General features: G+C 34.8%; 1 non-coding gene across 1 annotated transcript; it reads left to right on the plus strand.

Annotated features, from left to right (window-relative positions):
- The first annotated feature begins 24037 nt into the window (after nt 1-24037).
- Nucleotides 24038-24144, plus strand: LOC145123081 (small nucleolar RNA R71). The gene has a single exon (XR_013714960.1). It is a non-coding gene; the product is annotated as a small nucleolar RNA R71 (small nucleolar RNA).
- Nucleotides 24145-26948: the final 2804 nt, after the last annotated feature.

Below are 26948 nucleotides of genomic sequence, written 5' to 3' on the forward strand. Positions count from 1 at the left end.
AATTTATGAAATACCAGCTGCTCCCGAGGGAGTATCGTAATAGATGATTGATTCGACATAAATAATAATGGGATCCTCACAGTTACACCTAAGTTACTATCCATTGGTAAGATGGAAAAACATAGTGTTACCAATATGTACGAACGATTAACGATGAAGTCTAGTTCTTTGTACCACAATGGGTCAAGAAGAGCCATAGATCCACCTTTTATACCCGGTTCTTTCCTAACTCCAACTCAAATCCATAAAAAGGACCAAAACATGCAAACATTCCAATATCTACAAGGCTAAGAGCATCAAGTAACCATCTTAGACACTTAAAGAGATCCAAAATGGGTAAAGAGTATCAAGTAACAGTCTTGAATACTTGTAAAGATCCAAAATGAGTCAAGAGCATCACGTAACAGTCTTGAAGACTTACATCAAGTAACAATGGAGTTTACTACAACAAAAAATAACCAATCTTCCAGTTATATCATTGTGTACCATGGTGAACGATCTAAGTTCGCTAATCACATTTTTTTGGGAATGTTTGCAATTTTTAGAATACCACCCGCTCCCGAAGGAGTGTTGTAGTAGATTATTGATTCGAAATAGATGATAATGGGATTCTTATAGTTACACCTAAGTTACTATCCAATGGTAAGATAGAAAAAAAATAGTGTTACCAATATATACAGGAGATTTACGATAAAGCCTAGTTCTTTGTCCCATAATGTGTCAAGAAGAGCCAAAGATCCACCTTATATACCCAAAGATTTCCAAAATCCAACTCAAATCCATAAAAGGGAAAAAACATGCATAGATTCCAATATCTACAAAGCTAAGAGCGTCAAGTAAAAATATTAGACACTTACAGAGATGCAATGGGTCAAGAGCATCAAGTAGCAATATTGAAAACTTGCAGAGATCTAAAACGGGTCAAGAGCATCATGTAACAGTCTTGAAGATTTACATCAACTAACGATGGAGTTTGTTGCCAGAAAAAAGAACCAATCTTCCAGGTATTTCATTGTGTACCAAGTTGAATGATCTAAATTCACTAATAACATTCTGTTGGGAGTGTTTGCAATTTATGGAATACCACCTGCTCCCAAGGGAGTGTCGTAATAGATGATTGATTTGAAATAGATGATAATGGGATCCTCACAGTTACACTTAAGTTACTATCCATTGGTAAGATGGAAAAACATAGTGTTACCAATATGTACGAATGATTAACGATGAAATCTAGTTCTTTGTAGCACAATGGGTCAAGAAGAGCCCCAGATCCACCTTTTATACCCGGATCTTTCCTAACTCTAACTCAAATCCATAAAAAGGACCAAAACATGCAAAGATTCCAATATCTACAAGGTTAAGAGCATCAAGTAACCATCTTGGACACTTATAGAGATCCAAAATGGGTCAAGAGTATCAAGTAACAGTCTTGAATACTTGTAGAGATGAATAATGAGTTAAGAGCATCATGTAACAGTCTTGAAGACTTACATCAAGTAACAATGGAGTTTGTTACAACAAAAAAGAACCAATCTTTGAGGTATATCAATCTGTGCCAAGGTTAACAATTTAAATTCACTAATAACATTTTGTTGGGAATGTTTTCAATTTATGGAATACCACCTGCTCCAGAGGGAGTGTCGTAGTAGAGGATTGATTCGAAATACATGATAATGGGATCCTCACGGTTACACCTAACTTCCTATCCATTGGTAAGATCGAAAAAACATAGTGTTACCAATATATATGGAATATTGACAATGAAGTCTAGTTCTTTGTACCACAATGGGTCATGAAGAGATAGAGATCCACCTTATACACCCGAACCTTTCCAAGCTCCAACTCAAATCCCTAAAATGGACCAAAACATGCATAGATTCCAATATCTACAAAGCTAAGAGCGTCAACTAACAATCTTGGACACTTATAGAGATCCAAAACGGGTCTAGAGCATCAAGTAACAGTCTTCAAGGCTTGTCGAGATTCAAAATAGGTCTAGAATAACATAACAGTCGTGAAGACTTACATCAACTTACGATGGACATATCGAAGAAGTATTTTCGTATCATGAAGGCAAAAAATATTTTCTTGCTCCATATTTAGAATTGTAATTTTTTCCATAATACATACGCATATATATATATATATATATATATATATATATATATATATATATATATATATATATATATACACACACACACTACACATAGATGCTTACTTGTTCTATAATTTTTATTTTTGTATTAAGCATCGGGTGCTTTTTATCCTATGTCTAAGTAGCAAATCCGCTTATATTAGTGATTCTTTAAATGGTAAAAAGAAAAAGGACAAATACATATTAGCTTCTTTAATTGATAAAGTTTTCCCGCAAAGATTTAATAAGTGGGAAACAGTAAAGATATGTTTTCTATTATTTTTTTTAACAATTTATTTCAAATGGTTTGAAATAGTTAATTGTGAATAAAATGCAATGCTACAAACAAAAACTTGGTTGGGAATGTGGATATATAGTAATTAAACATATCCGGAAGTTTGTTGAGACCATTCAACATGATTTAAAAAATACAGTAACTGTTTTACATATATTTAAAATATCAAAATTTATATTTAGTTGTATACACATATATAATTTGTTTGTTTGTTTCAGTTTTGGAACAAGAAGAATTTAGTTTAGTTTTGGCTGATGAACTTGGAGATATGGTCTTAGAAATAATACAACATTTAATTGACATTGTGAATGATGACCGAAAAATAACACCGTAACAATTAGGATTTTTTGTAGTATTAAATTGTTATTTTAATTAATGATTGAGCTTCTTTTGTGTTTTACTGTAACTAAACAGTAAATTAGAAATTGTTGTTTTTTGTGCAATGGTGAGGTTTTTATTTAACAGAACGTTTTTGTTTATTGGTGGAAATTTGTTTAATGGTTTGTTATTTTTAATAATGCGGGTTCTATTTTTTTGGTGCCATTGTTTAATAATGTGTTCTTCATTTCTTGGTGTGATATTTTAATAAGGCCGTTCTATTTTTTGGTGCTATATTTTAATAGAACGGTTTTATATTTTTTGGTGTTATTGTTTAATAGAGTTGTTCTTAATTTTTGGTGCAATTTGTATATTTTACCCGGATATTTTATGAGGCGGTTTGCAACGTTTTCTAATGCAGTTGTTGAACCACGTCAACAAATAATGTTATTTTATGATGCGATATATGTTGGTGCGGTTTGATACCCGTATCAACAAATTAAAATAATCACATTATTAAACCTATTATGTAACAGTTATTGTAATGAAAATTAATATGTTTTAAGCTGATATATATAGTTCAAACCAATACATATCAAATCATAAAAAAAATATTGTCCATGAAATATAGGGAAAACTACAATAAAGTCCCTACATATTGGCCTCATAATCGATTTAGTCCCTATATTTTTTTTATTCAATTAAGTCCCAAATACCGGTAATCGTATTCAATTTAACCCTTCGACCCGGTCAACAGGTCATCCAACTTTCAAAAATTATATTTTTGACACAGATTTCAAAATTTATTACAAATTTGGTCCAAAATTTACACTTTTGGCCCGGATTTTAAATTTTGTTATAAATTTGGTCCAAACTTACCCTTTGTGCCCAAATTTTAGAATTTTATTATGAATTCATCATAACTTTAGTTATTTTTACAACTTTTTTTCTCAAAAAATTGTTTCTAATATGTTTTTTCCTTATAAAATCATATTTATACAAAAAAAAACATATTTTCACATAAAAATCTTATATTTTCTATATAAAAACTTTTTTTAAAAAGTTTTTTGTATATGAAATATCTAGTTATAAAATTATGTATTTATTAAGTAAATAAATACATACAAATATGTTTTTATAAAAAAAATGTATATAAACACCTATCACATTTATATATATATGCACACAAATAGGTGTGTATCTATATATATATTTTTTTTTTATAAAATTGTGTTTGTTTATATTTTTTTATAAAAATGTATTTGAATAATTTTTTATATAATACGTGTTTGTATACATTTTATAAAATCGTGTTTGTATACATTTTATAAAAAACGTGTTTGAATAATTTTTTATATAATACGTGTTTGTAACGTGTTTGTATACATTTTATAAAATGTATACAAACACGTATTATATAAAAAAATTATTCAAACACGTTTTTATAAAAAAAAAATATAAACAAACACGATTTTATAAAAAAAATATAGATAAAATAGGTGTTTGTATACATTTTTTTTTGTAAAATATGTTTTTGTATATATTTTTTTATAAAAACGGATTTGTATATATTTATATACTTAATAAATACCTATTTTTATAACTAGATATTTCATATACCAAAAACTTTTTAAAAAACATTTTAATATAGAAAATATAATATTTTTATGTGAAAATACGTTTTTTTTGTATATGTAGGATTTTATAAGAAAAACATATTAGAAACAATTATTTGAGAAAAAAAGTTGTAAAAAAAATAAAGTTATGATGAATTCATAATAAAATTCTAAAATTTGGGCAAAAAGGGTAAAGTTTCGACCAAATTTGTAAAAACCAATTATAATCTCGGCCAAAAGTTTAAATTTTGGACCAAATTTGTAATAAATTTTGAAATCTGGGCCAAAAATGTAATTTTTGAAAGTTGGATGACCTATTGGCCGGGTCAAAGGGTTAAATTGAATACGATTACCGTTATTTGGGACTTAATTGAATAGAAAATATATATATCAGTGTTGTAAAAATCCCGATTAGGTCCCGATTAATCTCCGATTAATCCCTAGGCGCTACACGACCGATTAGAGAGCGCCTAGCGATTAATCCGTGCATACACAATGACTGAAACAATAGAACCCGATGGAATTTTAACACTTTGAAAATTTTATATCTCAATAAAAACTATTTGAGGTATGAGTAGTGTTGTATTTATCATGTTAACCTACTTTATTATGATATTAGTGGCATTTACGAACTTTTATATGATATTAGTCATATTTAATTTTTTTAAAATCTAACAAATTAGCAATTAATGGTCCCCGATTAATCTCCGCCTAGCCGATTAATCTCTTAACCTCAGTCCACCGACTAGCTAACGTCGAGCGATTTTTACAACCGTGATATATATAGACTAAATCGATTATGATGTCAATATGTAAGAACTTTATTGCAGTTTTCCCATGAAATATATTCAAATCATAATAGTTTTACAAAACCATAACAATAAATAGAAAATCAACCCTACTCTAATTTCATATCATCACTTAAAAAGTTCAATATTCATTTAGATCAAATAAGTTTCTCTGACTCTACGAAATACTCATTATGATGCGACCTTGTTGCCACGGTCGAACGCCACCACGATCGTCCACACCATCTCGATGCATCGTGGTGGTCATGGTCGTGATAAATTATAGTCATAACCTCATTTGACAATGCCCAAAAGGAAGAAAGTAAAAGGCAACAATCATTTTCTTAAAAACAATATTAAATTTTTTTAAAAAAATCTTATCCCTTTTATATATATATATATATATATATATATATATATATATATATATATATATGTATGTATGTATGTATGTATGTATGTATGTATACTAAAAATTTTTGTGAACCCATATTTTCCTGCGAACCACTCTTAAAATACAAACTTTTTTGTGCCATATTTTGTTTTCAAAAAAAGTAATATAAATCATCAAATCGGTCCTATAAAAACATATTCCAAAAAAAAAAATCTTGAAAAAATTATACATATACGAGAGGTGCATATGTGCATAGACATCAAAAATTCACAAAGTTCGTAAAACATGCACAAATGCACTTGTCTTGTATGCATATCTTTTTCGAGATTTTTTTTTGCGAATAAGCTTCTATAGGATCCATTTGGTACTTTATGACTTTTTTGAAAAAAAAAATATAATACAAAAGAGTTCGCATTTTGAAAGTGGTTCGCGGGAAAATATGGGTTCGCAACAGATCGTGACCATATATATATATATATATATATATATATATATATATATATATATATATATATATATATATATATATATATATATATATATATATATATATATATATAGAGGGTAGGGTTCAACAAGGAACCATTTTATACATTAGAACCAAGGAACCAACATTTTCTCAACTTTTAGAGTTTATTATTTATCAAAAAAATAAACTAAAAATAAAGAAATTCATAAATTTTTATCCTCTTTCCGTTGATATCAAATTTGATTTTTTTTTCACTTTGTTGATCTGTGAATCTGCACAGATTCTCACACACTGTGAATCTGTGCAAATTCACATTGTGAATATGTGCAGATTTACAGTGTAGATTCACACATGCAAATTCACAGTGTGTGAATCTAAATCGATAAAAAAAAGTAATAAAAAAATTATCAAATTTGATATCATTGGAAAGAAGATAAAGAGTTATGAGTTAAGATATTTTTAGATTTTTTTAGATAAATAATAAGCTCTAAAACTTGAAAATATAATGGTTCCTTGGTTCAACGGTTTAAAATGGTTCATTTTGGACTTTTACCTACATATATATATATATATATATATATATATATATATATATATATATATATATATATAAGAGTAGTTTGAATTATGTTTTTATAAATAGATAGTAAAGTCAGAGTAAAATGAACACGATGATCTAAATAAGATCTGGTTTCAGCTCAATTATATTCTGGAATGAGTACAAGAGAATCGCTTATGAGAGAAAGCTCAAAGCGTACAAGTGTGCAAAAGATGTTACGACTCTCTAATGTATCAACCCTATTTACTGGGTACTCATAGAAGCAAAAAAATACTAGGACTTGACATTACATTGCGAATCAACAACGTGCCTAGTAAATACATTACATAACGAAGTCTGTGGACACTTGTTAATTACAGACTATTCGACATCAAGATAACTACTTATTCGACATATCACAACAAAACCTGACTCAACATTCTCCCCCTTTGTGATAAACATTTGAATCTTCAGACTGAAGGTAGTATCTTAATAGTTTGTACCAATACATCCTGAATCACCATGTACCATAGGATGATCTGTAACATTCCAAAAATCATAGAAATTTAAATTTTTCGAAAAACAACTCATTAACCATAAAGTGTTTACAAAAAAAACCATTGTTTCAAAAGTATAATCATAATCAGAGTATCTCAAGATGCAATATCCTAAAAATAGGAAGATGTGCACGATCATGCCTTTCCTTTCTCACGGTCCTTTGAAGTACCTAAAACGATAAACTGAAACCGTAAGCCAAATCCTAGTGAGTTCCCTCAAAGTCCCACCACACAACATAACAAAACAAAAAAATGCATATATGAGCCTTTAGCTTGACTGGACTGCCTCGCACAGCCTATTGCCTATCTGGACCACTCTCCGGGACTTTGGCCTAAATGGATTGCCTCGTAGGGTCTAAAGCCTATCCGGACCACCCCGTGTATCTTGGCCTCCAGCATTAAGAAGGACCGCCTCAACCCATCCACAATATATCGACATATACAACAGATAAACATAAACACATATCCAGCAAATACAGGTAATCATACAGATCTACCAATCAATCATATAACCAGCATAACATCATCATATATACCAGGATATATAACCTAGTGGGTCGGCATTGGTGCCTTCGACCCACATGTACAGTGAGGAAAACTCACCTCTCGGTCTAAACAAATAACTAAATAGGTCTCTGCTCCGAATCTTAGCTCTACCCGTCACCTATTCATGAAATAGTGACCGATCTCAAATGTACCTAAGAATACCCAAAATAACCTTAGTTCAAACTTGGTCAAATCCTGGTCAAAGTCAAAAGGTCAAAATTGGTCAACAGAGTTGAGTACGCCCAACATACTCAGCTGGGACTTAATTGAATACGATTACCGTTATTTGGGACTTAATTGAATAAAAAATATATATATCAGTGTTGTAAAAATCCCGATTAGGTCCCGATTAATCTTCGATTAATCCCTAGGCGCTACACGACCGATTAGAGAGCGCCTAGCGATTAATCCGTGCATACACAATGACTGAAACAGTAGAACCCGATGAAATTTTAACACTTTGAAAATTTTATATCTCAATAAAAACTATTTGAGGTATGAGTAGTGTTGTATTTATCATGTTAACCTACTTTATTATGATATTAGTGGCATTTACGAACTTTTATATGATATTAGTCATATTTAATTTTTTTAAAATCTAACAAATTAGCAATTAATGGTCCCCGATTAATCTCCGCCTAGCTGAGTAATCGCTTAACCCCAATCCACCGACTAGCTAACGTCGAGATTTTTACAACCGTGATATATATAGACTAAATCGATTATGAGGTCAATATGTAAGAACTTTATTGCAGTTTTCCCATGAAATATATTCAAATCATAATAGTTTTACAAAACCATAACAATAAATAGAAAATCAACCCTACTCTAATTTCATATCATCACTTAAAAAGTTCAATATTCATTTAGATCAAATAAGTTTCTCTGACTCTACGAAATACTCATTATGATGCGACCTTGTTGCCACGGTCGAACGCCACCACGATCGTCCACACCATCTCGATGCATCGTGGTGGTCATGGTCGTGATAAATTATAGTCATAACCTCATTTGACAATGCCCAAAAGGAAGAAAGAAAAAGCACCAATCATTTTCTTAAAAACAATATTAAATTTTTTAAAAAAAATCTTATCCCTTATATATATATATATATATATATATATATATATATATATATATATATATATATATATATATATATGTATGTATGTATGTATGTATGTATGTATGTATGTATGTATGTATGTATGTATACTAAAAATTTTTGTGAACCCATATTTTCCTGCGAACCACTCTTAAAATACAAACTTTTTTGTGCCATATTTTGTTTTCAAAAAAAGTAACATAAATCATCAAATCGGTCCTATAAAAACATATTCCGAAAAAAAATCTTGAAAAAATTGTACATATACGAGAGGTGCATATGTGCATAGACATCAAAAATTCACAAAGTTCGTAAAACATGCACAAATGCACTTGTCTTGTATGCATATCTTTTTCGAGATTTTGTTTTTTGCGAATAAGCTTCTATAGGATCGATTTGGTACTTTATGACTTTTTTTGGAAAAAAAAATATAATACAAAAGAGTTCGCATTTTGAAAGTGGTTCGCGGGAAAATATGGGTTCGCAACAGATCGTGACCATATATATATATATATATATATATATATATATATATATATATATATATATATATATATATATATATAGAGGGTAGGGTTCAATAAGGAACCATTTTATACATTAGAACCAAGAAACCAACATTTTCTCAACTTTTAGAGCTTATTATTTATCAAAAAAATAAACTAAACATAAAGAAATTCATAAATTTTTATCCTCTTTCCGTTGATATCAAATTTGATTTTTTTTTTTACTTTGTTGATCTGTGAATCTGCACAGATTCTCACACCCTATGAATCTCTGCAAATTCACATTGTGAATATGTGCAGATTTACAGTGTAGATTCACACATGTAAATTCACAGTGTGTGAATCTAAACCGATAAAAAAAGTAATAAAAAAATTATCAAATTTGATATCATTGGAAAGAGGATAAAGAGTTATTAGTTAAGATATTTTTAGATTTTTTTAGATAAATAATAAGCTCTAAAACTTGAAAATATAATGGTTCCTTGGTTCTACACTTTAAAATGGTTCATTTTGGACTTTTACCTATATATATATATATATATATATATATATATATATATATATATATATATATATATATATATATATATATATATATATATATATATGAGAGAGTAGTTTGAATTATGTTTTTATAAATCGATAGTAAAGTCAGAGTAAAATGAACACGGTGATCTAAATAAGATTTGGTTTCAGCTCAATTATATGCTGGAATGAGTACAAGAGAATCGCTAATGAGAGAAAGCTCAAAGCGTACAAGTGTGCAAAAGATGTTACGACTCTCTAATGTATCTACCCTATTTACTGGGTACTCATAGAAGCAAAAAAATACTAGGACTTGACATTACATTGCGAATCAACAATGTGCCTAGTAAATACATTACATAACGAAGTCTTGTGGACACTTGTTAATTACAGACTATTCGACATCAAGATAACTACTTATTCTACATATCACAACAAAACCTGACTCAACATTCTCCCCCTTTGTGATAAACATTTGATTCTTCAGACTGAAGGTAGTATCTTAATAGTTTGTACCAATACCTCCTGAATCACCATGTACCATAGGATGATCTGTAACATTCCAAAAATCATAGAAAATTAAATTTTTCGAAAACAACCCATTAACCATAAAGTGTTTACAAAAAAAACCATTGTTTCAAAAGTATAATCATAATCAGAGTATCTCAAGATGCAATATCCTAAAAATAGGAAGATGTGCACGATCATGCCTTTCCTTTCTCACGGTCCTTTAAAGTACCTAAAACGATAAACTGAAACCGTAAGCCAAATCCTAGTGAGTTCCCTCAAAGTCCCACCACACAACATAACAAAACAACAACATGCATATATGAGCCTTTAGCTTGACTGGACTGCCTCGCACAGCCTATTGCCTATCTGGACCACTCTCCGGGACTGTGGCCTAAATGGATTGCCTCGTAGGGTCTAAAGCCTATCCGGACCACCCCGGGTATCTTGGCCTCCAGCATTAAGAAGGACCGCCTCAACCCATCCACAATATATCGACATATACAACAAATAAACATAAACACATATCCAGCAAATATAGGTAATCATACAGATCTACCAATCAATCATATAACCAGTATAACATCATCATATATACCAGGATATATAACCTAGTGGGTCGGCATTGGTGCCTTCGACCCACATGTACAATGAAGAAAACTCACCTCTCGGTCTAAACAAATAACCGAATAGGTCTCTGCTCCGAATCTTAGCTCTACCCGTCACCTATTCATGAAATAGTGACCGATCTCAAATGTACCTCAAAATACCCAAAATAACCTTAGTTCAAACTTGGTCAAATCCTGGTCAAAGTCAAAAGGTCAAAATTGGTCAACAGAGTTGAGTACGCCCAACATACTCAGCCGGTACGCATGGCGTACACAAAGCTTGACCAAAACGCGAGGAGTTGACCTCGTACACCCAACATATATGGGTTACGCCCAACGTATGTGATCGGTTCCTTCCTTTCTTATTAAGAGCTTAATCCTTAAGCTCTATTGTCCATACTCCAGATCTAGCCCTAAAATAACGTCCTTAACCATAAAGTTTCCAACTTTATGGTCTCGCATGACCAATAAGTGCCCAATAACAAAAACCCTAACTACTTAACCCATTAAGACTTTGTAACTCACGCATGGAAGGAAACTAACAATCAGGATTACATTTGTATGCTTTTAAATCCTAACAAATCATTTGAAAGGATAGCTTATATGGACTAGAGTAATCCTTACTCACAATACCAAGCTTATGGGACCAAAAGAACACAATTTCACGGATAAACAAGATCTAATCAATAATTCATCAAGTTCAGAGCTTTTTACTTTCAAATGGTATCAAATGATGATGCTATTTTGGATCTAAAGTGTGTCACTTCTCCAAGATGACCTTCTTTTCTTTCTCCCTCCTTCAAAATCACCAAACCACACTCAAAGGCTCACAAATGCTCTCAAATGGACTAGGGTTTGCAAAGTGGTCGAAATGGGGCTGGTGGCTGATGAAGGGAAGAATATATGGGAGTTAATGATGTTTAAATAGGGTCGAAACCCTAAATATTAGGGTTTGGGACTTATGCACGTATGCCTAGCATACCAATCTGTACGCCCAACGTACTCAAGCTCTGCCTAAAAATACGAAAATGCCACTATGGTCCAATTTTGCAATTAATTCTCATACCTAGGGTTTAAAAAGGAAATACCTCAATATGAAGATGTTACCATTCTCCCCCACTTAAACCTGACTTCATCCTCGAAGTCTGCTGCTCTGAACAACTCAGGGTAATGCTCTCACGTCTCTGTCTCTGGTTTCCACGTCCATTCGGAACCCTACCTATGTTGTCACTGAACCTTGACCAAAAACACCACCTTGTTGCGCAAGGCCTTCGTCTTCCAATCCAAAATCGCCACTGGTCTCTCAACATAATTCAGGCGATCATCAACCTGAATATCGTCCAAAGGAATAACCGCTGAATCATCAGCCACACACTTCCAAAGCTGAGACACATGGAAGATGTTGTGAATCTGATTAAGCTCCTCAGGAAAATCCAACGTGTAAGCTACCTTGCCAACCCTGGCAATCACTCGAAATGGCCCAATATATTGGGGCCCTAACTTGCCCCTCTTCCTGAAGCGTATTACACCCTTCCATGGTGATACCTTTAGCAAAACCATGCATCGACCTGGAACTCCAACTCAGACTGATGCTTGTCGGCATAACTCTTCTGCCGACTCTAAGCTATCTGCAATCTTTGTCTAATCTCGTAAATAAGCTCTGTCATCTGAAGGACTACCTCAGTTCTTCCAATGACTCTATGATCAATCTTTTCCCAACATATTGGGGTACGAAACTTCCTCGTATAGAGAAGCTCGAAAAGCAATGCACCAATACTAGAGTGATAGCTGTTGTTGTAAGAAAACTCAGCCAGGGGACGGTAGGAGTCCCAACTCCCATCGAAATCTATGACACAAGCTCTCAACATGTCCTCAAGTGTCTAAATGGTCCGCTCACTCTGACCGTCAGTCTGCGGATGATAAGCAGTACTAAGATGCAACCTTGTACCCAATTCCTCTATGAACTTCTGCCAAAAACAAGATGTGAACCGAAAATATCGATCAGATACAATGGAGAATGGAATACCATGCCGAGAACCAATCTTGCACACAAATAAATCGGCATATTTCTCGACCAAAGAGCTCTCTCAAATGGTTAGAAAGTGGACGCTCTTGGTCAGACGGTCCACTATAACCTATATCGCGTTGAATCCGTTAGTCGTCCGAGCTAACTTGGTGATGAAATCCATAGAAATATGTTCACATTTACACATGGAAATCTCCAATGCTGTAGCTTGCCATGCGGTCGCTGGTGCTCATCCTTGACCATGCGACAGGTCAAGCACCTCTCAACATATTAGGCTATCTCTCTCTTCATGCACAACCACCAATAACTAAGTCTCAAATCTCGATACATCTTGATGGCTCCAGGGTGTATCAAAAATCTAGAATTGTGTGCCTCCTCCAACATCATCTGTCTGATCCCACAAAAGACTGGCACCCAAACCCAACCATACCGGGTCAATAATCCATGACTGTCAGTAGTAAACCTGTCAATCTCACCCCTGAGTCTCTCCTGTTTCCAATTCTCATCCTTGACTCCTTCGGCCCGAGCCTCCTTAATCAAATCAAGTAGCAAAGAATCAATCGAAATCCTCATACACACTCCCCCAACATAAGAACAAGCTAACTTGCGGCTCAGAGCATCAGCGACCACATTTGATTTCCCGGGGTGATACAGAATCTCGCAGTCATAATCCTTGACCACGTCAAGCCACCTACATTGTCTCATATTCATATTAGGCTGATCCATGAGATAACTCAAATTCTAGTGGTCCATGTAGATGGTACACCGAACCCCATACATATAATGTCACCAAATTTTGAGGGCAAACAACACCGCCCCCAACTCCAAATCATGAGCCGAATATCGACCCCCATGCAGCTTCAGCTGCCTAAAAGCATACACAATGACTCTCCCACGCTGCATAAGCACCGCTCCCAAACCAGTAATGGATGCATCACAATACACAACAAAATTCTCGACACCCTTAGGGAGTGTCAACATTGGGGCCTCACACAAACTCTGTCTCAGAGTCTGGAACGCAGCCTGCTGCTCAGACCCCCAATGGAAATCCACGCCCTTCCTCGTCAGACGAGTGAGGGGTACAACAACCATAGAGAAATACTAAATGAATCTTTGATAATATCCTGCTAATTCCAAAAAAACTCCTGATCTTAGAAGGAGACTTCGGGACCTCCCACTGGATAACTGCCTCGATCTTGGCCGGATTGACAAAAATCCTATTTTGGTTAACGAGGTTTCCAAAGAACTGGACCTATCATCACCAAAACTAACACTTCGAGAACATGGAATACAACCGTTCCCGCCCCCTAACTCCCAAAATCTCTCGAATGTGCTCCTCATGTTGCTCCCTAGTCTTGCAATACACCAAGATATCATCAATGAAAAATATAATTGATCGATCGAGCATCGGCCTACATACCCGGTTCATCAAATCCATAAATGCAACAGGTGTATTGGTGAACCCAAATGGCACCACCAGAAACTCGTAATGACCATAACGAGTTTTGAACATGGTATTCTCCACATCCTCCTCTCCAACCCTCATCTGATGATACCCTGACCTAAAATAAATCTTGGAGAACCAAGATGCACCCTGCAGCTGATCGAAAAGGTCATCAATCCGTGAAAGTGGCTAACGGTTCTTCACCACTAACTTGTTCAACTCCCAGTAATCAATGCACATCTGATGTGAACCATCCTTCTTCTTGACAAACAAGATCGGTGCTCCTTACAACAAACTGCTCGGTCTAATAATCTGCTTGCCCAAAAGCTCCTGAAGTTGAGAAGACAACTCCTACATCTCAGGTGGTGCCAATCGGTACGACTACTCACACACCTACTCACCCATGATCATCACAATCGCCCAAAATAGATACAACAACTAGGATACACATACATCCTATCCTCACTCCCTAGAGAGTGGCTAATCACACCTCATCTAAACGACTACTCACACACCTACTCACCCATGAAACTTCCACCAACCATGCAGCCACTCGTGCATGCTAATCATACACAACATTGGATCCTATAGACAAATAAATACTTGATTCTAACATAAGCCCACAACCAGACAAGGAACATGAAATAAGGCTAAAATAAATATTCCCATTCTATAAAATCTTAGTTATGTACAACTATGATGCATACACTAAGCAACTATAGTCATGATTTCAGTTTCATACAACAAGCACTCCTAGGCTATCAGGCATCATACATCAAGCAGTTCTGTCATGCAACTCTTGAAGATCCCGAGCATCAACTCTACCATAAACATCATATCAAATAACAGCGTGGGTAACTTGGGGTATACTTTCTTGCTTCGGTTGATCATACACATCGCATCCTTCATTGGTTACTTCTGAAAACAATTTTGAAAACCATTTTAAAACTGTTACAGTTCCTTACTTTGAGTCAGGATTCACACAAATGTTTATCCAATTCTCTAAAACCAAGGCTCTGATACCAACTTGTAACACTCCAAAAATCATAGAAATTTAAAGTTTTCAAAAACAACCCATTAACCATAAAGTGTTTACAAAAAAACCATTGTTTCAAAAGAATAATCATAATCAGAGTATCCCATGATCAAATATCATAAAAACAGGAAGATGTACACGATCACTCCTTCGCTTTCCCACGATCCTCTAAAGTACCTGAAACAATAAACTGAAACTGTAAGCCAAAGCTTAGTGAGTTCCCCCAAAGTCCCACCACACCACATAACAACACAACAACATGCATATATGATCCTTCAGCCTGACTGGACTGCCACGCTGGGCCTACAATCTATCTGGACCGCTCTTCGGGCCTTTTTCCTGACTGGACCACCTTGTAGGACCTACAACCTATCCAGACCTCCCTGGGTATCTTGGCCTTCCGCACAAAGCAGGACTGCCTCAACCCATCGATAATATGTTAACATATATAACATTCAAACATAAACACATTTCCAACAAATACAGGTAATCATATAGATCTACCAATATATCATATAACCAACATAACATCATCCTATATACAAGGATACATAACCTAGTAGGCCGACGTTAGTGCCTTCGACCCAGAAGTACAGTGAGGAAAACTCACCTCTCGGTCTGAACAAATAGCTAAATAGGTATTTGCTTCGAACTTCAGCTCTACCCGTCACCTATTCATCAAAATACCCAAAATACCCTTAGGTCAAACTTGGTCAAATCCTGGTCAAATTCAAAAAGTCAAAATTGGTCAACAGAGCTGAGTACGCCTAGCGTACTCAGTAGGTACACATGGCGTAAACGAAGCTTGACAAAAACGCGTGGAGTTAACCTCGTACGCCCAACGGACCTGGGTTACACCTAACGTACGCGATGAGTTTCTTCCTTTCTTATTAAGAGCTTAATCCTTAAGTTCTATTGTCCATGTTCCGGATCTAGCCCTAAAATAACATCCTTAACCATAAAGTTTCCAACTTTATGGTCTTGCATGGCCAATAAGTGCCCAATAACAAAAACCCTAACTACTTAACCTATTAAGACCTTGTAACTCACGCATGGAAGGAAAATAATAATAAATATTACATTTTTATGCTTCTAAATGCTCCAAAATGTATGAAAGGACGACTTATATGGACTAGAGTAATCCATACTCATAATACCAAGCTTATGGGATCAAAAGAACACAATTTTATGGATAAACAGGATCTAATCAGTGCTTCATCAAGTTCAAAGCTTTTTACCTTCAAATGGTATCAAATGATGATGTTATTTCTGGATCCAAAGACGTCCACTTCTCCAAGATGACCTTCTCTTCTTTGTCCCTCCTTCAAAATCAACAAAACACACTCAAAGGCTCACAAATGCTCTCAAATGGATTAGGGTTTGCAAAGTGGCCGAAATGGGGCTGGAGGCTAATGAAGGGAGGAAGATATGGGAGTTATATATGTTTAAATAGGGTCCAAACCCTAAATATTAGGGTTTGAGACTTACGCATGTACGCCAGTGTACCAATATGTACACCCAACGTACTCAAGCTCTGCCCAAAATTACGAAAATGCCACTATGGGCCAATTTTGCAATTATTTCTCATACATAGGGTTTAAAAAGGAAATACCTCAATATCAACATGTTACATGATCTTCCTGACCTTCACTATCTTCATTCTCATTTCTCTGACAGTTGTTGATGCGATGCAGGATACTAGAAAGATGTTGGTTAGATTATATTTCCACATCATCGGTACGAAACAAAAACTTCTTATTTGCTTTCTTTCATTTTCCTGAGAAAATGACTACAAATGGATCATGAATAATCTCTCCATCTTCATAATCTTTTATGCTTATCTTTCCTTTCAACAATGCCTTATGAACTTTTGACATTTTGTTATAGATAGTGGAGAGATCGATATCAGTAAGAGCCAAATGAGCAAAATAAGCATCCATAAAAGTCTTGATATGCCTGTATCCACAAATGTAAGTAGCTTTGTCTGGAATTTGAGTCTTGTTCAGATCACCCATTAACTTTACTGTCGTAATCAGATCTGTCACATTCATGAGAGGCAAGTCTACTATATTGAAGTCGAATAGCACATTATTTTCACGAACAACATTGTATCGAAAATTATGCAAAACTCCTTCAAATAACAAATTAGGAGCTATTGATACGAGCATGAAAAATTTCACTATCTACCATACTTCCGAACCAACATCAAGCACTGCCTAACACATCTTCAACTTCTTAAATTCCTTCCGATCTTTGTAATTCTCAGCAAGCTTAAACTGAGGAAAGAATAATGAGTAATTAACTGGAAAGTCCAATTGATTAAATTTAGTATTTTCAGTGGCATAACTCCTCTTTGGTTTGACAATAAAGTTTTCTTCTTTATTGAATGTTGTGCTCTCGATAGTTTTATAACACCAGAATTTGTTTGGATCACCCTTGTTGAGACCTGGTAAATCATCCTTCCTTTGCATCATAATGCTATTCAACTGACTCATTTTTCCATCTCGAGCTCTTGTAACCACTTCTTCTCTATAGCTGGGGGCTCGACACGAACACCATTCCCTTTGTCTTTGGCATCAACAGTTGAAGTATTTTTGATAACAACAGAACTTGATCCTCATTCTCCAATACTTATCCATTTCTTCTGTTGCAACTTGGATAAGTGGACATTAATATTTGGATTGGTTGTTGTTTTCGATGTTGTCACAACTGGTTTCATTGGTATCAAGGTTGGAATTGGAGTAGAAGTTACCTTCCCCACAACTTTCCATTTGTCTTCACCAATGGCTTTCGATGAACCAACCCCCTTTTCTCCCCCTTGCGACACATTCGCAAAATATGGAGTACTTGTTGGAAATCGAAGAACCATATCAAGAATTGGTGCCAATTCAGTCTTAAAGAATGATTCGACAGAAGAAACCATTTTAGAGAGTGATTCTTGGGAAATCGAAGTTGTTGATGTAATATCAAACTTCGATAGTGTCTTTTCAAATCCATTGAGAGAATTATCAAATATATCAAACACCTCCCCATCTTCTTTGTTCTTCAACTTCATCTCACCAGTGTAGTCTTTACTCAAAGAAGTAATATCCTCCATCAATCGACTAGTAGCACCAATTAAAACATTAATATTTTCTGTAATTGCATCACAAAACATATCAAGTTTCTTGACTTCTGAGGAGAACAAGTCACTGAACTCCTTAAGCTTCAACTTGATAGAGGTCCTGGAAGAAGCCACCAGCGTCTTAAACAACTCATATCGCTCAAGAGCAACATCTTGTAATTTCATAATTTCATAACTGAAAGCACGAGAATAAGTAGGCAAATGCTCATCAATAGATTTATCAACAACATTAATTAAAGTCCGAGTGCGTGACTCTCGATACTTTAGAAAAAATTCAACATCCGCCCCACTAACAATTGATTTCCCAGCGCTATCATTCAAGAATTGAAGAATTGAATTCATTTTAGAGTTGAGAATCTTGAACTTTTTTCCAAACATCATGGCATGATCTTTAATATTATTTTCTTCAGGATTAAATTCCAATTTTTCAAATCCAACTAGTTCATCATCTTCATCTTCTTCTTCATTAGCTATTGCTTCTTGATGTGTAGATTACGAAGAGAACAGCGTAGTGAATGGCTCATTCATAACTCCTTGAAAAATTGGTGAGACCACAACAACTAAAGTAGAAATAATCGTAGAAGTTGGTGGTGGTGACGAAGGCTGTGGTGGTAGTGGAACAACTGAAGTATCGAGAGCTGATGTCGAAATCCCTTCACCCATATTAACATTTGATTATGTATTGGATACGTTCTCAGTGATGTTTGAAGTTATACCCTCCTCCATAGTGGACTCAAAAATATAAAATTTGGGTGGTGTGACTATAGTTTTCTAAGGGATCGAAGTCATAATACGTTCACCATAATCGATGTTTAGATCCACATCAGATGTGTTTCTAGTGACATCATGAATATGTATCTCCTCGAAATTCGATTCAACATTGGTATCCTTTGCGTGGTGAAATGTGAAATGTAACAACATCTTTGTCAAACTTATCATCTTCTATTTGTTCACTATCTCTATCTGTCTCAACCGTTCATAATGGTGTGGGAGATTTAGTAGATGACTCTTCGTGATTCAAAGCTCTAATCTTTTGAACTCATTTCAAGACGCCAACAACTTTTCTCTTCTTCTTTTCCTGAACATCAACATTAAGAACTTCCTTAATCATAACCCCTCGTGGTTTGGTTTTCATATTTATCTTTTTAGGTTTCGTAAGGACAACCTCTTGAGTAGTAACCACCTCAGTAGCTTTCTGTATTGGCTAATTAGAACCTACTCTTGTAGACTTCTCAGGAACTCTTTCGTAACCTTATTTGAAACTATTTTCGTAGACTTCTCAGGAAATGTTTTCACAGAAGCCTCTTTCTCAACAACTTTAGGCTTTGACTTAGATTTCTTCTTTGGAACTTGTGACTCTGTAGAGGTTCCTTATTTAAAAGTCACTTTCTTAGAAATTGCACCAGAAGAAGTAATATTCATGGAAGATTTGTAATTCATCACTAACGAATTCGTGGGTGATACCAAGTTGAGCATGGCATCAGGAATTCGACCAACAACAGGGAAAATAAGTGGATCATCGATTACAGATTTGGGATTAATGATATGATGAAATTGTGCATCCTTAGCATCTTCAGGAACAAGAATACATGCATGACTGTAGACTTCTTGTAAAATAAGACTCCAAAACCAAGCATTTAAGATCTCAGTTGTCATCTTTAAGTGGTAAATTGAAGCAACAAACTATGCCCAACGCAACGATTCATAATCGACTTGAATTCCATATTATAGACCTTCCATGACTGATTAGCACTGAAACTTTGCCTTATCTATACCTGTACTCCGACCAGTCAAACATCGACGTTTAATCCCAAAGAAGAAATTCCAAATTCCTGGAAGATTTGCTTATTATAACTACTCACAAGCATGATATAAGGTTAATACCCCATTTCATTGAACATCTTTAGTATATTTTCAATTGTTGGAGCCTCAAGCTGCCTTTCCAATTGCAGTTGAAGAATTTGGGCAAATTGTTTCTTCGTCAAATGCTTGTCCTTCTGTGATTCCATCTGGAACGTGATAATCTCAGTCGATTTATTGTACAAAGCGGTAGACGCAGCAAGTCACAACCACTTCTTTGGAATAGCAAATGACGTAAATAAAGCATGAGCGAGACAAGAATCCTTCACACATTGAACAAGCATTTTCAGTTCTTTAGGGTAATTTTCAACCACAGGATCAAACCAAACATTTTTTTTATTTAATTTCATACTCTGTATTGAAATTTCTTCTTCTGTGGTATTGAATTGATCAACAGTTTGGTTAAAATTAGACATGATGATCGAGAAAATTTTGATTTTGAACGCAGAGAAGGGTTAGGGTTCTGCGTAAATGTTAGGAATCATAAAGGTTTAGGTGAATGATCACCCAATCTTTTATAACCAGCGTCAAATTCAAATTAAAATTAAGGTCCAATCACTAATTGCCACATGTAAAGTAAGTAATTAAAATAACATCAACCCCTGTTGCCACATGTATAGGTAGTGAGCGCTTTTCTCGATTCATGACAAAGCAATAGTAACGTCCCATCCAACGACTAATTCTATATTCCTAAAAGAACTGAACAGTCACCTTTTTTCGTTACGAACTAAGGAGCAATCATCGTTATGGAGGTTGGGCCTCATTTACTTATGGGAATTGTAAATGAAATCATAAGCTAGACATTGCAAAATCTAGGTCTCAGTTGGTAATACGCATAAATTCAAGCATTTCAGTTCAAATGTGTTCCAAACATAAAGATAGAATCAAAACAAGAAAATTTTGGATTTTGTGATATCAAAGAGTCTTTGAGATAAAGGCAGTGTTATCCCGGGCAAAGATTCTTCATTCGTTATTAAGAAAGATGTCGAATTGTTTGTGTGGTGTCTCGTGAATTACAGTCGAATACTTATAAAGAAGTATCGAAGGGCCTCTTTTAACAAGATTTTTGGGTGGCTTCATTTTCATGCATATTCGCGACTTAACATAAGTACGGATAGTTGTAAGAAAATACTTGTGTGACCAGTGTAGTCAAGCACAACTAAGCTTTGGAAAATATTTAAGTAACGAAATATCAAGAACAAAAAAAAATAATAAATAAAAAATCTTTTTGTGTTTTTAATTTGGTGAAAGAATAGAGAAAACACAAAAAAAAATCTTTTTAGATTTTTGAATCTTATAAAATGAAAAAACAAAAGTTAAAGAAAATCTTTTTGTATTTTTATCTTTTTCTAAAAAGATAAATATTACCTTTGGTTATCACTCGATATTGATAACGAATAGCCTTCCACTCGCAAGCGCCCATCCATCACAATTGGTAATGATTAGTCATCAGGAACCGCCATTCGTTATTTCTCCCCAATCGCAAATGCCAACCCATCACAATTGGTAACGAGTAGTCATCAGGAACCGCCATTCGTTAATTCTCCCCACTCGCAAATGCCTTACGATCAGTCATCAGGAATCACCATTCGTTACTACTCCCTACTCGCAAACACCTTACGAGTAGTCACATCTACCCAATCGCAATCGCAATCGTTAACGAATGTCCAAAACGAGCGGTATTGAATCTCTGAAAGTGAACATTAACCTTTAAAGATATCATATCAATATCAAATTTTACTCAAAATTTCCTAATTTAAAAACAATAAAGATTAATTAGAGATTGGAATGTAACAAGATTTCATCATTCTGAAACCATTTAAAATTCTTAGAAATGACTTTTCATCAAGTGGTTTTGTAAAAATATCACCCAAATGGTATGTGGTTTTAACAAAATGTACTTCGATATTGCCATCCTCAACATGATCTTTGATGAAGTGGTATCGAAGTGCAATATGTTTTATTTTTGAATGTTGAACTGGAGTATGACAAATCTGAATTGCTCTTTAAGAATCACAAAACAAAGGTATCTTCTTCATATTTATCGCATAGTTACGCAATTGGATTTGAATCCAAATCACTTGCGAGGTACAGGCAGCAACAACAATATATTTAGCCCCGGTTGTGGAAATCGGTACACATGTATGTTTTTTCGAATGCCAACTCACAATCTTCCCATCTAAGAATTAACATTCGTCTGTTGTGCTTTTGCGATCCAATTGAAAACCCCCTAGATCAGCATCAGAAAAAGATTGGATAAAGAATATTGTGTTGCCAGGATACCACAACCCAAACTCGGTGTTTGATGTAGATATTGAATAATACTCTTAACTGTTGTGATATGTGGTTCTCTGGGATTCGCTTGGTACCTAGCACAATTACAAACCGAAAACATAATATCAGGTCGACTTGTCGTTAAGTACAATAACAAACTGATCATGCTTCGATGTGTCTTTAAGTCAACAGTTGGCTTAACGAACGAATGACTTAAGCAAGTTTCGAAGGCCATAGGAACCTGCTCATAACACAACATTTCTTATTAAGCACAATGGTAGACACCTCTCCAACCCCTTAGGATTTCTCATCACATCCTGAGCGAATTTTGGAATTTTAGCCATGGCTTTGATTAAAGGTGTATTAATAGAAAGGGATAGGACTAGTTCCATGAATTCCTTCTGCTTCGCCTCCAGTGGGTTCTGTTTGGCTAGAGTGAGTATGGTAATGGTGGGTGATAAGGTTTAACATAAGACGAATAATCACCATTTTCTAGTGGCCACGACGTGGCATAGTGGTCGCCAGGTCGTGTAAACTGGGCATACCTGCTTTTTGATTTTTCTTCTACATCCTTGAGTTGTTGTTCGGGATGCTTCTTTCCTTCTTCAAGAATAACCAAGGCTCCGAAATGGCTCCATCACCAGTAGAGATTTCCATAACATGAGGTTGTGATTTTGGATCGTATTTGTTAGGTAGTAAATGCTCATGCACAAGTTTGGTCAATTGTCATACTTGAGTCTCAATATTTGAGATGCAGGCTTGCTGGTTTCTCAAGGTAGCATCAGTTGCATCATGTCTCTTTTCAGAATCGATGCAAATCGTGCAAGCATTGACTCAAAATCGATTTTCTTCTCGTGTTCTGGTTACTCATTTTGATAAAAACCACGATATGTTTGCCTAAAATTCTCTTCTTTCGCCTTCTTGTATTCTTCATATGGCAGCCACTCCTTCTTAGGCTTCCTCCAATCTCATCATATCTATCTACACTCGAGTAGAAAACCTGCTCTTTCCGTTTTCCATTTTGTTCCAAGTTGCAATTCTTAGTCGAATGTGACACGCTACAATTGTCACAACCCACTTGTATGGCATGTATAGATTGACCTAACTTGGTAATTTTTCGGTCCATATTATCGAGTTTTGTCATCACCGTCGCTAAGTTTTCCTTTCCTCCGTCTCCATTTACTTTACCTCTGGTAATATCTTCACGAGGGTTGTGATAATCTCACGAATTCTTGGCAAACTTTTCAATTAAAGCTTTGATTGTAGCTAGATCCTTTTTCGTCATGGGTCCGTGAGAGTCAAGGAGTTGCCCCGTGGTCACGTTTATCCCATTATAGAAGATCGACACTTCTTGTTGCATATTTAGGTCGTGTTGAGGGCAATTCCTTAGCATTCCCATGTACCTCTCCCAAAGTTCATATAAAGATTCACCATCGTTTTGTTGGAAGTTCACTATTTTCTTCTTGAGTTTGGTTAGCATCAAAAGAATGTGGCCTTTGAGCTCAAACTTCATCGTGGCGGGAATTTCTGGTGGAACGAGACCCGACCCGTTGTCATTACGCATCCGTTTTTGTACTCCTCCATAGTCATTTTTGTGATGTCATCCATCTCTTCTACTTCTCTTTTGACTTCTTCTTCTTCTGAATCACTCTATGTTTGTAGTTTGTACCTGATTCCTTTCTTGATGGGGGTCTTCTCAAAGCTTTCGAATTTCTCCGATTGAAAGGTGATACTCGACTCGTCGATTTTTTTTATCTTTCTTCTTGTGAAACGTGGATTCGGGATCTTCAAATGGTGGTATTATCGGAAAATTTGATCCCCTGGTCATATATTACTGAAACAAAACAAAACAAAAACGTAAAAACGAACTAAAACAGAATAAACGAAAATTTGGAAATGAACAGTGCCCACGTCGTGGCAAATAATTCACCACGTCGTGGGAGCTGGTTACATAGAAAAATAAAATAATGCATAAAAGTAACTTTTTGCAATTTTTATCCCACAAAAAAGGTTCGAATAACTTTAAGCAATTAATTAAAAAACTAAAATAATTAGTTCCCCGACAACGATGTCAAAAACTTGATGTGCACAGATATACCTACTCGTTTTAAATTTATAAACCTTACCGACTTAACTAGTTAAAATGCACTTAGGCAGTGTACCTAGTTAAATTATAGTATAGAAAAGTAAGTCGTGTGTCGAACACAAGGAACAAAATTTAGCTAATAAATAACTACTAAAAGTTAAACTAAAAAGAACAACTAAAAATGGGGGGGGGGGGTGTTACTGATTTTTCAAGACCAACAACTTAAATTAATCAACTAACAATTTATAAACTATTAGAACTAAGCAAGCAAAGAAAATGATTATTCATTCAATTTTTTAAGAGTACTTCCATTTAATTCAAAATTCCCCCGCTCATATGGTTGATTTCTATTAGAAGACTTGCATTGATTACCAATTCATTAAGTGACAAATTATCATGATTTGATACCTAGTTTTGCCAATTTATGAATTACCATGCAATGATCAAACACAAGTTAGACACAAAATTGATGTGAGCATGATTTGGACTATGAATGATAAATCTGTGAATTACCTATCCTAGATCAAGACAAGCAAATCAAGCATAAATTAATGATTAATTACGCTCTCTAACACAATCAAAGTAGCTAACTTTTATTTACCTAACACTATGATTATTCAATCACTGGATCTAATTATTTAATGGTCATAAACAACTACATAACAAATTCATGCAAATAGAGTGATCATCTACTACACAAAACTTGTATAATAAGTAACATAAGTTATAACCTCAACATGCAAGGATTGTGATTTACCAAACACTAGTAAAATCAACAAAAAATATCCATAAATTCGTAATCAATACAAAGGTTATGGTTTCATCTTCACCAAACAGAAGTATAGGGTGATGTAACACCCATAAAAATCAAGCAAATTTAAAACTTTTTTCAAACATCCAAAAGCCATTAGTTATTACAAAATGTTTTCAAAATAGTTTCATATCAGAGTATCCCAGAAACCATAAGTCCAAAACGCAAGGATGTGTACGGTTACACCTTCGTCTTGCCGAGACATCTGAAGCACCTGAAACAATAAACTGAAACCGTAAGCACAAAGCTTAGTGAGTTCCCCCAAAATACCCATACACACAACAATACACATATAATCACAAACATCATACTATGGGTCCAATCAACCATCAGGTTGGAATACCCCAGGTCCTTAACTATCGGGTTGGAATGCCAACATACTATGGGTCCAATCAACCATCGGGTTGGAATAGACATGGTAAAAGCATGATTAAACGGAATGTTACAAGTGATTAGCCCATGATTAAAATAGTAACAAGCATAAAATCGAAGTAGACTAGACATGGTAAAAGCTAGCAAACCGAACGATTGAATGTTGATCTTCTTTTAAATCTCTTCAATGCTTGAACATCAAACAAATTATGATCTTCTTAGGGTTTTCCAGAGGTTTTTAGTCACAACCCTTAGCTTAATCCTCCAGCCAACCTCCGAATTTCGACCTAAAGTTCAATATATATAGTTGCCAAAAATCGGTCACCACATCGTGGGAATTAGACCTCCACGTCGTGGTCCTTATTTAAAACGTGTATGCCCCAAGTCTTGGAAGCTTCTGTGTCAGGAAAGGTGGTCACATCGTGGCCTTGAGATTGCCACATTGTGGCATACATTTTGCACGACTTCTTCTCAATTTTCAACTCCAATCCTCCAAGTATCCAACTTTCTTTAATTTCAACTCTTTTTTCTTGAGGATGACCCTTTTTGGTTGTAAATTATAATTTAACATTATAAGTACCATATATCTTTACATTTTACCAAAATATAGCCTAAATGTATTAAAATAAAGCATAAATATGTGTATAAATATGGCAATATCAGCTACATAAGGTCGTGTTGCTACTTAATGACATGGCACGCGCCACGACCATTAAGTATCTGCGTCACAACCCTCCTAGGACCTTAAACCAAACTTAACTTAAAGTAGATCAAGAGATAAACCACATGCCCAGAACCATGTATTAGAACATTATTACAAAACATATTTAGTACTTCACCCTTTTTCACACATTATGTTCCATCATCTTCAAATAAGTCTCCTCACTTTTTCATCGGTCATATTAATTTGCAATATATAAAGTAGAATAGCCTCTAGAAATTCCATGGATGGAGACTACCACAAAAGTCAATGATGCTTCTAATTATACCCTTGATAAGTTTCTTG

This window comes from Lactuca virosa, chromosome 6, assembly GCF_052849685.1.
Source record: "Lactuca virosa cultivar CGN04683 chromosome 6, Lactuca_virosa_CGN04683_v6, whole genome shotgun sequence".
Lineage (NCBI taxonomy): Eukaryota > Viridiplantae > Streptophyta > Magnoliopsida > Asterales > Asteraceae > Lactuca > Lactuca virosa.